The sequence below is a fragment of the Triticum urartu genome, chromosome 3A (genome assembly GCF_056163025.1).
Source record: "Triticum urartu cultivar PI428250 chromosome 3A, HENAU_Tu73, whole genome shotgun sequence".
NCBI lineage: Eukaryota > Viridiplantae > Streptophyta > Magnoliopsida > Poales > Poaceae > Triticum > Triticum urartu.
In genome coordinates, this window is record NC_141875.1 from 676,181,355 (window position 1) to 676,197,145 (window position 15,791).

The 15,791-nt window shown below is 44.6% G+C and overlaps 1 pseudogene; it reads right to left on the bottom strand.

Moving 5' to 3' along the window:
- Window positions 1-634: 634 nt before the first annotated feature.
- LOC125549136 (UPF0481 protein At3g47200-like) lies at window positions 635-2,487 on the bottom strand (annotated as a pseudogene).
- Window positions 2,488-15,791: the final 13,304 nt, after the last annotated feature.

Sequence of the window (15,791 nt, forward strand, 5' to 3'; positions counted from 1 at the left end):
AGAACAAGAGGCTCACCACGGTGGTGCCGGCGATGAGCTCGGCGCGGGTGATCGACGGCGGTGAAGACGGGGACGGGGCGTGACGGACCGCTAAACCTAGACAAATATTATGGAAAATGGAGTTTGGAGGTCGAGCTTGGAGAGGAGAAAGCTTAAGTAGTGTGGCTCGGGCATTCCATCGAACACCTTGTGTGCATAGGAGGTGAGCTAGAGCACCACCAAGCCCTCTCCCCCTTGGCCAGAGAAAAACAGAGCACTGGGGTGCTCTGCTCGCGAGCGAGGGGTATATATAGGCACCTCATTGGTCCCGGTTGGTGACATGAGCCGGGACTAAAGGGGAGTCTTTGGTCCCGGTTCAAGCCACCAACCGGGACCAATGGTGGTGGGCCAGGAGCAAGGCCCATTGGTCCCGGTTCATCCCACCAACCGGGACCAAAAGGTCCAGATGAACCGGGACCAATGGCCCACGTGGCCCGGCCGGCCCCCTGGGCTCACGAACCGGGACCAATGCCCACATTGGTCACGGTTCTGAACTGAACCGGGACTAATGGGCTGACCCGGCCTGGACCAAAGCCCTGTTTTCTACTAGTATATCAGGAGGAGACAAAGACCATTTTATTTTTTTTGAAAGAAAAGAAGCAGAGGATTTGCTGCAGTGCAATTACTTGACGGGAGAACCTAAATGATTCAGACAGCAATGCCCGTGCATTCATTTTTATGAATACAAGTACACGCACCCAGCCTTTATGAGCGACTTTCGCATTCATGTAAATTTGAACTGATACAATAGCCAGTACACAAATATCAGCCAATGTGATGAGCTTACTCGACGCAATTCCGGATCATCTACTTTTGGTAACTCAGAGTGGCGTAGGCCGTCTGCAGCATCGCCGGCACAATGATCAGCGCAGCCACTACGGCGAGCGAGACGGCCACCCATGGAGAAGGGAAGAAGTGCAGTATGAAGTCTCCGTACCACCTGCTTGACCGCCTCCTCCTGTGCCGCGCCACCGCGTTGAGCATCTCGCCGTACTCTTGAGGCATGCGCACCCCGGCCGCCTCCGCGACGATGCCACGGAAGAAATCCACCACCTCCTCGTCGGTGTACTTTACGCTACCGAGTGCCCACCGGCGGCGAAGCAGCGCCGCGTCCTGCGGGCACCGTATGAGGCCCTCCATGCGCGCCACGTGCGCCGTCACGCAGACGCCGTGCGCCCGGTGGAAGTGCTTCTCGAAAGCCACCATGTTGTGGAGCAACGCCGCGGTGTAGGCGAGGATGTGGAAGCTCGGGATGGTCATCACCGCCACCGGGCTCGCCGCCGTGCTCCAGAACTGCATGTCGAGGTCGCCGCCGTGCCTCTCCCTCGCGTCCAGCTTGGCCTTCCTGAACCACACTGCCGCCCGCTGCAGCTCCCTGGCGCAAGGGATGAGCCACTCCGACTCCTCCTTGGCCTCGAGAAGCTTCAATGGCGTGGAGAGGACGCGGTACTTGTTCTCCGGCACGCGCGACCAGTGGAAGAGGTGCAGGATGTGATAGAATTTCGCGTCCGTCGTTTGCTGGAGCGGCAAGTCGATGACCTTCCCGCGCGCCCTCCTCGGACAGATGCCGTCGAAGCAGCCAAGCACCAGCTCCTCGACTGAGCGTAGCTTCAGACCGCAGCACGAGGCTGCGAGCAGCTTGACGACGGCGAAGGGGATCTGATTTTCCAGCACGAGCAGGTCGAGCATGATCTCGTCGGCGTACTGCGACACGGCCGTGTACAGTATGAAGTGCTCCCTGGTAACGGGCACCGCCCGCCCGTTCCTCCCCGCTGCCGGCCTTGCTGAACATGATGCTGAAGACGAGGACGAAGCTGCTGTCGAGGAGGAGCATCTTCACGAACTTCTCCTCGTCCAGGAGCCAATCCGCGGCGACCGAATCCGCGTCGTCGGCGAACTCGTCGCGAAAGCTGCCGCGCGCCGCCCCGAGCGCCGCGACGTACTGCTCGACGTCTAGCCCGCACCGGTCCTGCAGGCACCGCAGGAACGGCAGCTTGGCCTCGTCGTCAAAGGCGAGGCCTCGGTCGCCGCGGTGGTACGGGCCAATGGCCACAGCGCGCACCGTGTGTAGCGCCTTCACGTTGGCACGCCGGGTGCGCGGCCGGAGGATGGTGGCCGCGCGCTCGCCGAGGAACCACAGCATCGGCGTACGGCCGATGAGCTCGTTCAGGACGGCCGAGCTACGTGACGCCGATGTGAGCTCGCGCAGCCACCCCGTGTGGATCTCGCCGCCGCCGCTCTGATTTACAGCAATATTCCTGCCGGTGGTTGGACTAAGAGCAATGTCAATGCTCAGCTCATGGCTTGTGCTCATTGTGAATTTTGTGATTCATCACTCCGTGTTCATCTGGAAAATTATGGTACTCCTCTATGTAAAGTTGACTTGGGGAATACCCTGGAAACTGAAGCGGGGCTTGCTGAGCATCAGAAATTCAGCGGAAAAAATCCTTTGACCAGACACCATGATGACGGCGTTTCATTTCTTGGTTGGCCCATCTTAGCCGTTTACAATCGATCAAGTGGTGCGTGGTGACAACGCACGGGAAGTATTTTATTTCTGCCAGCGACTATGGCTCAATTGATTTAGTCTAGTTCTTCTTGGGAACACAATGCTTTTCTGATCATCAATCATGTAGGAGAAGTTCAGCGACTCTCCTATGTTCAGTTTCGGGACGTTTTTTCCGTCCGGAACAGATCCTGTAATATTGGCCGTTCACTAAATCTTTTTGCGGGATCCTCCAAAGTCCGGGCCGATTCCGTCATATCTAAGGTTTCCCTTGCTTTTTTTGCTGGTTCCCCTATCTCTCCCACGTCTTGGCGCAAAGGAAGTTTCAACTCGCGCATCCTTCCCCTCCACCGCCGCATCTCCCTATGGTCTCTTAAGCTTGCTGCCCCCGGCCGCCCTGCGCTGTGTGATGGTGTCCTGGATTAGGGGCGCTAACCACGTCGGCCCCTTTATAGTGTGTCGGGCTGAGGACCTCTGGATCATCAACAATTGGGCCAAGACTGCCATGCGCTTCGAAGTTCTTAAGATGGAATCTTCCGAAGGCTTGGCGCATACTCCAAGATACATTTGAACTATCAGCATGTTTATCCCTAGATGTAACCGACCTCTTGTATATCCTAGCTACCACCGGTCCCTATATAAGCCATGGGTTTTTAGCTTGTAGGGTAGAGAATCATTCATACGCATACGATCTCAAGATAGATCATCTTGTAATTTGTACTCCAACACAACCAATACAACAGAAGCAGGACATAGGGTTTTACCTCTTCAAGAGGGTCCGGGGTAAACATCGTGTCTCTTGTTCATTTTGTTACCATCAAGCTAGGATCACCAATTCAGTACCCCTACCCGAACCATACACCGTGCAGTACCTCCGCCGCCCCTGACGCACCTTCTCGACCAATTTCGGAGGCCGGGGGGGGGGCATTTTCCCCCACGGCGAGCGGCCGCTAGCACCATGGATCCGGCCCGGAGCTTGCCGCGGCCTTCTAGCCGGCGGGTCCGGTTGGTTCCGACGCCGGTGAGCCTCAGAATCGCTCAGGGACGGGACAGCCACGTACACCGGCTCCACGGATTTGTGGCCGTGGCGAAGAAGGGGCTTGGCCGATTTACTTCAGCCGGCACCGAAGAAGAAAGGGCTGGCTCACTTGATTCTGGCTGGCAGAATTGCATCCGCGGAAGGTAAGTTCAATGCCCGATGATTTATTGATTCAATTTTGATTGGCGACATTTAGGAAAAATCATGGGTGTGCATTTAATTTTTTTAGATGGATGCTTGGAGTTCGTCGTCGTCATTTTCATCGGATGATTCTGATAGAGAGGAGATGCTTTTAGACGACGATGTTGACAACCTAGTGTTGTTGCATCTCGTGGACAAATTTGAGAAGGGCCCCAAGAGAAAGTGCCACAGATCCATGGTTGGCCGGCTATGCATTCCACGTAACCGAGCTCTAGATAACAAGATGCTCGTGAAGGACTATTAGTAAGAAAAGGGTTTTCCCCCGCTTTATATTATAAAGCAAACCACCACTACATTGATCCAAGTACAGAAGAGGAACGAACTAACAGAAAAAACAGCAAATATACAAGATGCCAAAAGAGCCGCTAACAAACATCGAATGCCCAAGCGTTGGCTTGAGCATCGAGGCTTTCGCCGAACAGGATCATGCAGACGACTTGATACGTCTCCAACATATCTATAATTTTTGATTGATCCATGCTATATTATCTACTGTTTTGGACTATATTGGGCTTTATTTTCCACTTTTATATTATTTTTGGGACTAACCTATTAACCGGAGGCCCAGCCCAGAATTGATGTTTTTTTGCCTATTTCAGTGTTTCGAAGAAACGGAATATCAAACGGAGTCCAAACGGAATAAAATCTTCGGGACCGTGATTTTCTCATCGAACGTGATCAAGGAGACTTGGACCCTGCTCCAAGGAACAAAAGAGGCGGTCACGAGGGTGGGGGCGCCCCCCCCCCCAGGGCGCGCCCCCCTGCCTCGTGGGCCCCTCGTTGATCCTCTGACGTACTTCTTCCTCCTATATATACACACGTACCCCCAAACGATCAGAACAGGAGCCAAAAACATAATTCCACCGCCGCAACTTTCTGTATCCATGAGATCCCATCTTGGGGCCTGTTCCGGAGCTCCGCTGGAAGAGGGCCGTCATCACGGAGGGCTTCTACATCATCATAGCCTCTCCGATGAAGTGTGAGTAGTTTACTTCAGACCTTCGGGTCCATAGTTAGTAGCTAGATGGCTTCTTCTCTCTCTTTGAATCTCAATACAAAGTTCTCCCCCTCTCTCGTGGAGATCTATTCGATGTAATCTTCTTTTTGCGGTGTGTTTGTTGAGACCGATGAATTGTGGATTTATGATCAAGTCTATCTATGAATAATATTTGAATCTTCTCTGAATTCTTTTATGCATGATTGGTTATCTTTGCAAGTCTCTTTGAATTATCCGTTTGGTTTGGCCAACTAGATTGGTAGTTCTTGCCATGGGAGAAGTGCTTAGCTTTGGGTTCGATCTTGCGGTGTCCTTACCCAGTGACAGAAGGGGCAGCAAGGCACGTATTGTATCATTGCCATCGAGGATAACAAGATGGGATTTATTTCATATTGCATGAATTTATCTCTCTACATCATGTCATCTTGCTTAAGGCATTACTGTGTTTTTAACTTAATACTCTAGATGCATGCTGGATAGCGGTCGATGAGTGGAGTAATAGTAGTAGATGCAGAATCGTTTCGATCTACTTGTCACGGACGTGATGCCTATATACATGATCATGCCTAGATATTCTCATAATTATGCACAATTCTATATATTGCTCAACAGTAATTTGTTCACCCACCGTAGAATACTTATGCTCTTGAGAGAAGCCACTAGTGAAACCTATGGCCCCCGGGTCTATTCTCATCATATCAATCTCCATAACTTTTATATTGTTTTGCTATTTACTTTGCCTTTACTTTTTACTTTGCATCTTTATATCAAAAATACCAAAAATATTCTATCTATCGGATCTCACTCTCGTAAGTGACCGTAAGGGCTTGACAACCCCTAATCGCGTTGGTTGCGAGTAGCTATCGCTTTGTGCAGGTACGAGGGACTTGAGCGTGGGCTCCTACTGGATTGATACCTTGGTTCTCAAAAACTGAGGGAAATACTTACGCTACTCTGCTGCATCATCCCTTCCTCTTCGAGGAAAACCAACGCAAGCTCAGGACGTAGCAAGAAGGATTTCTAGCGCCGTTGCCGGGGAGATTCACGCCAAGTCAAGTCAAGATTTGACTCCCGACAACGAGCCATTTCTGGCGCCGTTGCCGGGGAGCCTACGCAAAAAGTCAACATACCAAGTACCCATCACAATCCCTATCTCTCGCATTACATTATTTGCCATTTGCCTCTCGTTTTCCTCTCCCCCCAATTCACCATTGCCGTTTTATTTGCCCTCTCTCTCTATCCTCCCTCTCTATTTGCCTCTTTTTGCTCGTGTGTTAGATTGCTTGCTTGTCGCGATGGCTCAAGATACTACCAAATTGTGTGACTTCACCAATACCAATAATAATGATTTCCTTAGCACTCCGATTGCTCCTCTTACCGATGCTGAATCTTGTGAAATTAATACTTCTTTGTTGAATCTTGTTATGAAAGATCAATTCGCCGGCCTTCCTAGTGAAGATGTCGCTACTCATCTGAATAGCTTCGTTGATTTATGTGATATGCAAAAGGAAAAAGATGTCAATAATGATGTCGTTAAATTGAAGCTATTTCCTTTTTCGCTTAGAGATCGTGCTAAAGCTTGGTTTTCGTCTCTACCTAAGAATAGTATTGATTCATGGAACAAGTGCAAAGATGCTTTTATCTCTAATTATTTTCCTCCCGCTAAGATCATCTCTCTTAGAAACGATATTACGAACTTTAAACAACTTGATCATGAACATGTTGCACAAGCTTGGGACAGAATGAAATTAATGATACGTAATTACCCTACTCATGGTTTGAATTTGTGGATGATTATACAAAAAATTTATGCCATATTGAATTTTGCTTCTAGAAATCTTTTAGATTCGGCCGCGGGAGGCACTTTTATGGAAATCACTTTAGGAGATGCTACTAAACTCCTAGATAATGTTATGGTTAATTATTCTCAATGGCATACTGAAAGAACATCTAATAAAAAAGTGCATGCGATAGAAGAAATTAATGTGTTGAGTGGAAAGATGGATGAACTTATGAAATTATTTGCTTCTAAAAGTGTTTCTTCTGATCCTAATGATATACCTTTGTCTACTTTGATTGAGAATAACAATGAAACTATGGATGTGAATTTTGTTGGTAAGAATAATTTTGGTAACAACGCTTATAGAGGGAATTTTAATCCTAGGCCATATCCTAGTAATCCTTCTAATAATTATGGGAATTCCTACAACAACTCTTATGGAAATTATAATAAGATACCCTCTGATTTTGAATCTAATATTAAAGAATTTATTTCTTTGCAAAAGAATTTTAATGCTATGATTGAAGAAAAATTGCTTAAGATTGATGATTTGCTAGGAACGTTGATAGAATTGCTCTTGATGTTGATTCTTTGAAAATTAGATCTATTACACCTAAGCATGATATTAATGAGTCTCTAAAAGCCATGAGAATTTCAATTGATGAGTGTAAAGAAAGAACCGCTAGGATGCGTGCTTCCAAAGATGCCTTTATTAAAGCGTGTTCTTCCAATTCCTATGAAAGTAATGATGAAGATCTAAAAGTTATTGATGTGTCTCCAATTAAATCTTTGTTTTGCAATATGAATCTTGATGAAACTGAATATTATCTTCCTTTACCTAGAAGGCGTTCTAAAAATTTGGAGTGTTTAGATCTTAATGATGAAATTGATGAAAGTGGGATGGAAAGAAATAAAAATCTAGATGTTGCTAAACCCACTATATTGGATTTCAAGGAATTTAATTATGAAAATTGATCTTTAATTGATTGTATTTCCTTGTTGCAATCCGTGCTAAATTCTCCATATGCTTATAGTCGAAATAAAGCCTTTACCGAACATATTGTTGATGCCTTGATGCAATCCTATGAAGAAAAACTTGAGTTGAAAGTTTCTATCCCTAGAAAACTCTATGATGTGTGGGAACCAACTATTAAAATTAAAATTAAAGATCATGAGTTTTATTCTTTGTGTGATTTGGGTGCTAGTGTCTCTACTATTCCCAAGACTTTGTGTGATTTACTAGATTTCCGTAATTTTGATGATTGCTCTCTAAACTTGCATCTTGCGGATTCCACTATCAAGAAACCTATGGGAAGAATTAATGATGTTCTTATTGTTGCAAATAGGAATTATGTGCCCATAGATTTCATTGTTCTTGATAGAGATTGCAATCCTTCTTTCCCTATTATTCTTGGTAGACCTTTCCTTAGAACGGTTGGTGCGATTATTGATATGAAGGAAGGGAATATTAGATTTCAATTTCCATTAAAAAGGGCATGGAACACTTTCCAAGAAAGAAAATAAAATTACCATATGAAACTATCATGAGGACCACTTATGGATTTCCTACCAAAGATGGCAATACCTAGATCTATTCTTGCTTGTTATGCCAAGCTAGGGGCGTTAAACGATAGCGCTTGTTGGGAGGCAACCCAATTTTATTTTTATTCCTTGCTATTTGCTCCTGTTTAGTAATAAATAAATTATTTAGCCTCTGTTTTGGTTGTGTTTTTTGTGTTTAATTAGTGTTTGTGCCAAGTAGAACTGTTGGCAAGACTTGGGGAAAGTCTTGTTGAACTTGCTGTAAAAAACAGAAACTTTAGCGCTCACGAGAACTGCTGTCATTTTTATTTGAAGAGTTCTATTGTTGGGTTACGTAGTAATTTCAAAAAAATTCCTATGCACACGCAAGATCATGGTGATGCATAGCAACGAGAGGGGGAGAGTGTGATCTACGTACCCTTGTAGATCGACAACGGAAGCGTTAACTTGGTTGATGTAGTCGTACGTCTCCACGGCCCGACCGATCAAGCACCGAAACTATGGCACCTCCGAGTTCTAGCACACGTTCAGCTCGATGACGATCCCCGGATTCCGATCCAGCAAAGTGTTGGGGAAGAGTTCCGTCAGCACGACGGCGTGGTGACGATCTTGATGTTCTACTGTCGCAGGGCTTCGCCTAAGCACCGCTACAATATTATCGAGGACTATGGTGGAAGGGGGCCCCGCACATGGCTAAGAATATGATCACGTGGATCAACTTGTGTCTATGGGGTGCCTCTTGCCTCCGTATATAAAGGATCCAAGGGGGGGTGCGGCCGGCCCTAGTAGGAGGCGCGCAGGAGGAGTCCTACTCCTACCGAGAGTAGGACTCCCCTCCCTTTCCTTGTCCAAGTAGGAGAGGGGGAAGGAAGGGAGAGAGGAGAGGGGGGCGCCGCCCCTCCCTCCTTGTCCAATTCGGACTAGGGGGAGAGGGGGCGCACGGCCTGCCCTGGCAGCCCCTCCTCTTCTCCACTTTAGGCCCATGAGGCCCATTAACCCCCCGGGGGGTTCCGGTAACCCCCCGGTGCTCCGGTTTTATCCAAAACTTCCCCGGAACACTTCCGGTGTCCGAATATAGCCGTCCAATATATCAATCTTTATGTCTTGACCATTTCGAGACTCCTCGTCATGTCCGTGATCACATCCGGGACTCCGAACTAACTTTGGTACATCAAAACTCATAAACTCATAATATAACTGTCATCGAAACCTTAAGCGTGCGGACCCTACGGGTTCGAGAACAATGTAGAATGACCGAGACACGTCTCCGGTCAATAACCAATAGCGGAACCTGGATGCTCATATTGGCTCCTACATATTCTACGAAGATCTTTATCGGTCAGACCGCATAACAACATACGTTGTTCCCTTTGTCATCGGTATGTTACTTGCTCGAGATTCGATCGTCGGTATCTCAATACCTAGTTCAATCTCGTTACCGGCAAGTCTCTTTACTCGTTCCGTAATACATCATCTAGCAAATAACTCATTAGTTGCAATGCTTGCAAGGCTTATGTGATGTGTATTACTGAGAGGGCCCAGAGATACCTCTCTGACAATCGGAGTGACAAATCCTAATCTCGAAATACGCCAACCCAACATGTACCTTTGGAGACACCTGTAGAGTACCTTTATAATCACCCATTTACGTTGTGACGTTTGGTAGCACACAAAGTGTTCCTCCGGCAAACGGGAGTTGCATAATCTCATAGTCATAGGAACATGTATAAGTCATGAAGAAAGCAATAGCAACATACTAAACGATCGGGTGCTAAGCTAATGGAATGGGTCATGTCAATCAGATCATTCACCTAATGATGTGATCTCGTTAATCAAATAACAACTCTTTGTCCATGGTTAGGAAACATAACCATCTTTGATTAACGAGCTAGTCAAGTAGAGGCATACTAGTGACACTCTGTTTGTCTATGTATTCACACATGTATTATGTTTCCGGTTAATACAATTCTAGCATGAATAATAAACATTTATCATGATATAAGGAAATAAATAATAACTTTATTATTGCCTCTAGGGCATATTTCCTTCATCTATTTAGTTAATTCTTTTTGCAGATGATTAATAGATAAATTCCTCACGTCCAGAAATTTATTTTAGAATTTTTGGGGTTACAGATCTTGCGCTAGCTACAGATTACTACAGACTATTCTGTTTTTGACAGATTCTGTTTTCCGTGTGTTGTTTGCTTATTTTGATGAATCTATGGCTAGTAAAATAGTTTATAATACATAGAGAAGTTGTAATACAGTAGGTTTAACACCCATATAAATAAATAATGAGTTCATTACAGTACCTTGAAGTGGTCTTTTTTTTTCTTTCGCTAACGGAGCTCACGAGTTTTCTATTTTGAGTTTTGTGTTGTGAAGTTTTCATGTTTTGGGTGAATTCTTTTGATGGATCATGGAACAAGGAGTGGCAAGAGCCTAAGCTTGGGGATACCCATGGCACCCCCAAGATAATCCAAGGACACCAAAAAGTTAAAGCTTGGGGATGCCCCGGAAGGCATCCCCTCTTTTCGTCCACTTCCATCGGTAATTTACTTGGAGCTATATTTTTATTCACCAACATGATATGTGTTTTGCTTGGAGCGTCTTGTATTATTTGTGTCTTTGTTTGCTAGTATACCACAATCATCCTTGCTGTACACACCTTTTGAGAGAGCCATACATGAATTAAAATTTGATAGAATACTCTATGTGCTTCACTTATATCTTTTGAGCTAGATAACTTTGCTCTATGTGCTTCACTTATATCTTTTGAGCTAGATAATTTTGCTCTGTGTGCTTCACTTATATCTTTTGAGTTAGATAATTTTGCTCTATGTGCTTCACTTAGATCTTTTAGAGCATGGTGGTGGATTCGTTTTAAAGAAACTATTGATCTCTCATGCTTCACTTAAATTAATTTGAGAGTCTCTTAATAGCATGGTAATTTGCCTAATGATAATCTGCTTGGTATTCAAAATTTGCGAAACTTTCTTTTGAGTGTGTTGAATACTAAGAAAAGATTGAAGCATGATAATTGTTTTGAGATATGGAGGTTATAATATTAAAGTCATGCTAGTTGAGTAGTTGTGAATTTAAAGAATACTTGTGTTGAAGTTTGTGATTCCCGTAGCATACACCTACCATATACCTTCCTCAAAACAGCAACCATACCTACCTATTATGGCATTTCCATAGCCATTCCGAGATATATTGCCATGCAACTTTCCACCATCTAGTTCATCATGACACATTCATCATTGTCATATTGCATATCCCGGTACACCGCCGGATGCATTCACATAGAGTCATATTTTGTTCTAAGTATCGAGTTGTAATTGTTGAGTTGTAAGAAAAATAAAAGTGTGATGATCATCATTATTAGAGCATTGTCCTAGTGAGGAAAGAATGATGGAGACTATGATTCCCCCACAAGTCGGGATGAGACTCCGGACGAAAAAAAAAGAGAGGCCAAAGAAGCCCAAATAAAAAAAAGGAGAAAGGCCATATAAAAAATATAAAAAAAATGAGAGAAAAAGAGAGAAGGGACAATGTTACTATCCTTTTACCACACTTGTGCTTCAAAGTAGCACCATGATCTTCATAGTAGAGAGTCTCTCATGTTATCACTTTCATATACTAGTGGGAATCTTTCATTTTAGAACTTGGCTTGTATATTCCAATGATGGGCTTCCTCAAATTGCCCTAGGTCTTCATGAGCAAGCAAGTTGGATGCACACCCACTAGTTTCTTTTGTTGAGCTTTCATATATTTATAGCTCTAGTGCATCCGTTGCATGGCAATCCCTACTCACTCACATTGATATCTATTAATGGGCATCTCCATAGCCCATTGATACGCCTAGTTGATGTGAGACTATCTTCTCCCTTTTTGTCTTCTCCACAACCACTATTCTATTCCACCTATAGTGCTATATCCATGGCTCATGCTCATGTATTGCGTGAAGATTGAAAAAGTTCTGAAAAAGTTAAGAGTATGAAACAATTGCTTGGCTTGTCATCGGGGTTGTGCATGATTTAAATACTTTGTGTGGGGAAGATGGAGCATAGCCAGACTATATGATTTTGTAGGGATAACTTTCTTTAGCCATGTTATTTTGAGAAGACATAATTGCTTTGTTAGTATTCTTGAAGTATTATTATTTTCTATGTCAATATAAACCTTTGTCTTGAATCTTTCTAATCTGAATATTCATACCACAATTAAGAAGATTTGCATTGAAATTATGCCAAGTAGAACTCCGCATCAAAAATTCTCTTTTTATCATTTACCTACTCGAGGACGAGCAGGAATTAAGCTTGGGGATGTCTGATACGTCTCCAACGTATCTATAATTTTTGATTGCTCTATGCTATATTATCTACTATTTTGGACTATATTGGGCTTTATTTTCCACTTTTATATTATTTTTGGGACTAACCTATTAACCGGAGGCCCAGCCCAGAATTGATGTTTTTTTGCCTATTTCAGTGTTTCGAAGAAACGGAATATCAAACGGAGTCCAAACGGAATAAAATCTTCGGGACCGTGATTTTCTCATCGAACGTGATCAAGGAGACTTGGACCCTGCTCCAAGGAACAAAAGAGGCGGTCACGAGGGTGGGGGCGCCCCCCCCCCCCAGGGCGCGCCCCCCTGCCTCGTGGGCCCCTCGTTGATCCTCTGACGTACTTCTTCCTCCTATATATACACACGTACCCCCAAACGATCAGAACAGGAGCCAAAAACATAATTCCACCGCCGCAACTTTCTGTATCCATGAGATCCCATCTTGGGGCCTGTTCCGGAGCTCCGCTGGAAGAGGGCCGTCATCACGGAGGGCTTCTACATCATCATAGCCTCTCCGATGAAGTGTGAGTAGTTTACTTCAGACCTTTCTGAATTCTTTTATGCATGATTGGTTATCTTTGCAAGTCTCTTTGAATTATCCGTTTGGTTTGGCCAACTAGATTGGTAGTTCTTGCCATGGGAGAAGTGCTTAGCTTTGGGTTCGATCTTGCGGTGTCCTTACCCAGTGACAGAAGGGGCAGCAAGGCACGTATTGTATCATTGCCATCGAGGATAACAAGATGGGATTTATTTCATATTGCATGAATTTATCTCTCTACATCATGTCATCTTGCTTAAGGCATTACTGTGTTTTTAACTTAATACTCTAGATGCATGCTGGATAGCGGTCGATGAGTGGAGTAATAGTAGTAGATGCAGAATCGTTTCGATCTACTTGTCACGGACGTGATGCCTATATACATGATCATGCCTAGATATTCTCATAATTATGCACAATTATATATATATTGCTCAACAGTAATTTGTTCACCCACCGTAGAATACTTATGCTCTTGAGAGAAGCCACTAGTGAAACCTATGGCCCCCGGGTCTATTCTCATCATATCAATCTCCATAACTTTTATATTGTTTTGCTATTTACTTTGCCTTTACTTTTTACTTTGCATCTTTATATCAAAAATACCAAAAATATTCTATCTATCGGATCTCACTCTCGTAAGTGACCGTGAAGGGCTTGACAACCCCTAATCGCGTTGGTTGCGAGTACCTATCGCTTTGTGCAGGTACGAGGGACTTTGAGCGTGGGCTCCTACTGGATTGATACCTTGGTTCTCAAAAACTGAGGGAAATACTTACGCTACTCTGCTGCATCATCCCTTCCTCTTCGCGGAAAACCTACGCAAGCTCAAGACGTAGCATGACTCGACAAGGACAAGGGAGCAGCCCGCCAACAGAGGAAGACCGTGCTCCATCACCTCCATTAGGCGAACCAAAACTGGACCCCCATCCGTCTCTACCCCCGAAGAAGGCACCCCTGCCTTCCGTCCTGGATCGGAGGACACCACGCCGTCGACAAGCAGACCCACTCACCCCGAGTGGAAGGAACAATAGGTTGTCAAGGAAAGACTGAGAGCACAGCTACCTCACCGAGCAAGCGACACCCCATACTTCGACATGGCCGTCGGCAACTTCGTCGAGGTACCAACATAACCGGCTCATCTTTTTCGTAGGCGATATTAAATGCGTAGACCTCTTTTTATTTGCATCATGAAGCTTGCAAGCAAAATTGTAGTTTTTTCACTCACCGGAGGAATGCCGCCGGTTTGCTTGGGTTTAGTGCTTATAAAAAAATCAGCGGCGATGAGAGTGATTGCATATGGCATTCCCGACGACTATACCTTTGAGTATTTTTCGCATTGGAGAAGATACCGCCATCAAATGCGTGCGAGTGTTTGCGAAAACAATGATCCGGATTTTTGGCCCGGAGTATCTTTGAGCTCCAAATGAGGAGGACACAAAGAAGTTGATGGCGATGAATGAAGGGGTGGCCATGTATGCTTGGGAGTATTGATTGCATGCATTAGAGGTGGAAGAACTGCCCAGTGATTTGGGCAGGGTAGTACACTGGCCACAAACATAAACCTACCATTGTGCTTGAAGCTATGGCTTCAAGCAATTTATAGATTTGGCATTACTTCTTTGGTTTGCCGGGGTGTCTCAATGATATCAATGTCTTACATCGATCTCATCTTTTTGCTCGACTAGCTAGTGGAAAATCTCCAACTTGCAACTATCCCGTCAATGGCCATGACTATATCATGGGGTACTATCTCGTCAGACGGTATTTAGCCTACATGGTCAATATTCGTGAAGACCATTAGTAACTCTAAAACCAAGAAGAACATTTTTTGCCAAAGCACAAGAAGCATGCTCAAAAGATATTGAGAGGGCATTTGGTGTGTTGCAAGCTTGGTTTGCAATTGTCTGAAGTTCCGCTCACTTCTGGGATAAGAAATCTCCCCGAAACATCAGGACTGCATGTGTAAGTTTATGCAACATGATCATCGAGGATGAGAGGAATTTGAAATTAGAATTTTATTATGATAATGTTGGTAGCCGTGTGAAGCCTGCCAGGGATGCATATGAGATCGATGCATTTTTTGGCACCTATCAAAAGATTGGGAACAATGCTTCACACTACTAGCTCCGTGATGATCGTGTTGAGTATTAGTGGCAACTCTATGAGAGATGGACTCCCATTTTAATTTAATTAATTTCATATGTCTTTGTGTGTGATTGGAATAATTTTGTTCTTGTATTAATTATTCAAATTTGAACATTTATGTTTATATGTTTAGTTTGTATTATGATTCTATTAGGTTTATATTGTTGAAAATCAAGAATTTGCAAAGCTCCCAAAAATTTGCGGTACCGCGAGGCCTCCGGCGCGGAATAGATCCTGTAAACTCGTCCCGCAAATGTTTTGTGGGACGGATTTACCGGATCTGCTCCACCCTAGGCCTCGCGGAACCGCAATTTTTTTTACAGTCGGCCCTTAAACGATATTTGTGGGACGAGGTTTTACCGGATCTGTTCCACCGTAGGCCTCGCGGTACCGTAATATTTATCACAGTTGGCCCTTAAACTATATTTGTAGGACGAGGTTTTATCGGATCTGTTCCACTGTAGGCCTTGCGGTACCGCAATATTTTTTACAGTCGGCCCTTAAATGATATTTGCCGAACACGGTTTTTACCGGATCTGCTAGAGATGCTCTTAAACTATTACCAATTGGATCCCGCAAAAAAAAAAACCATTCCCAATTGTGTGATGTCCCTTTTGTAGAAAAAGAAGCACTAATTTATCTCCTGAC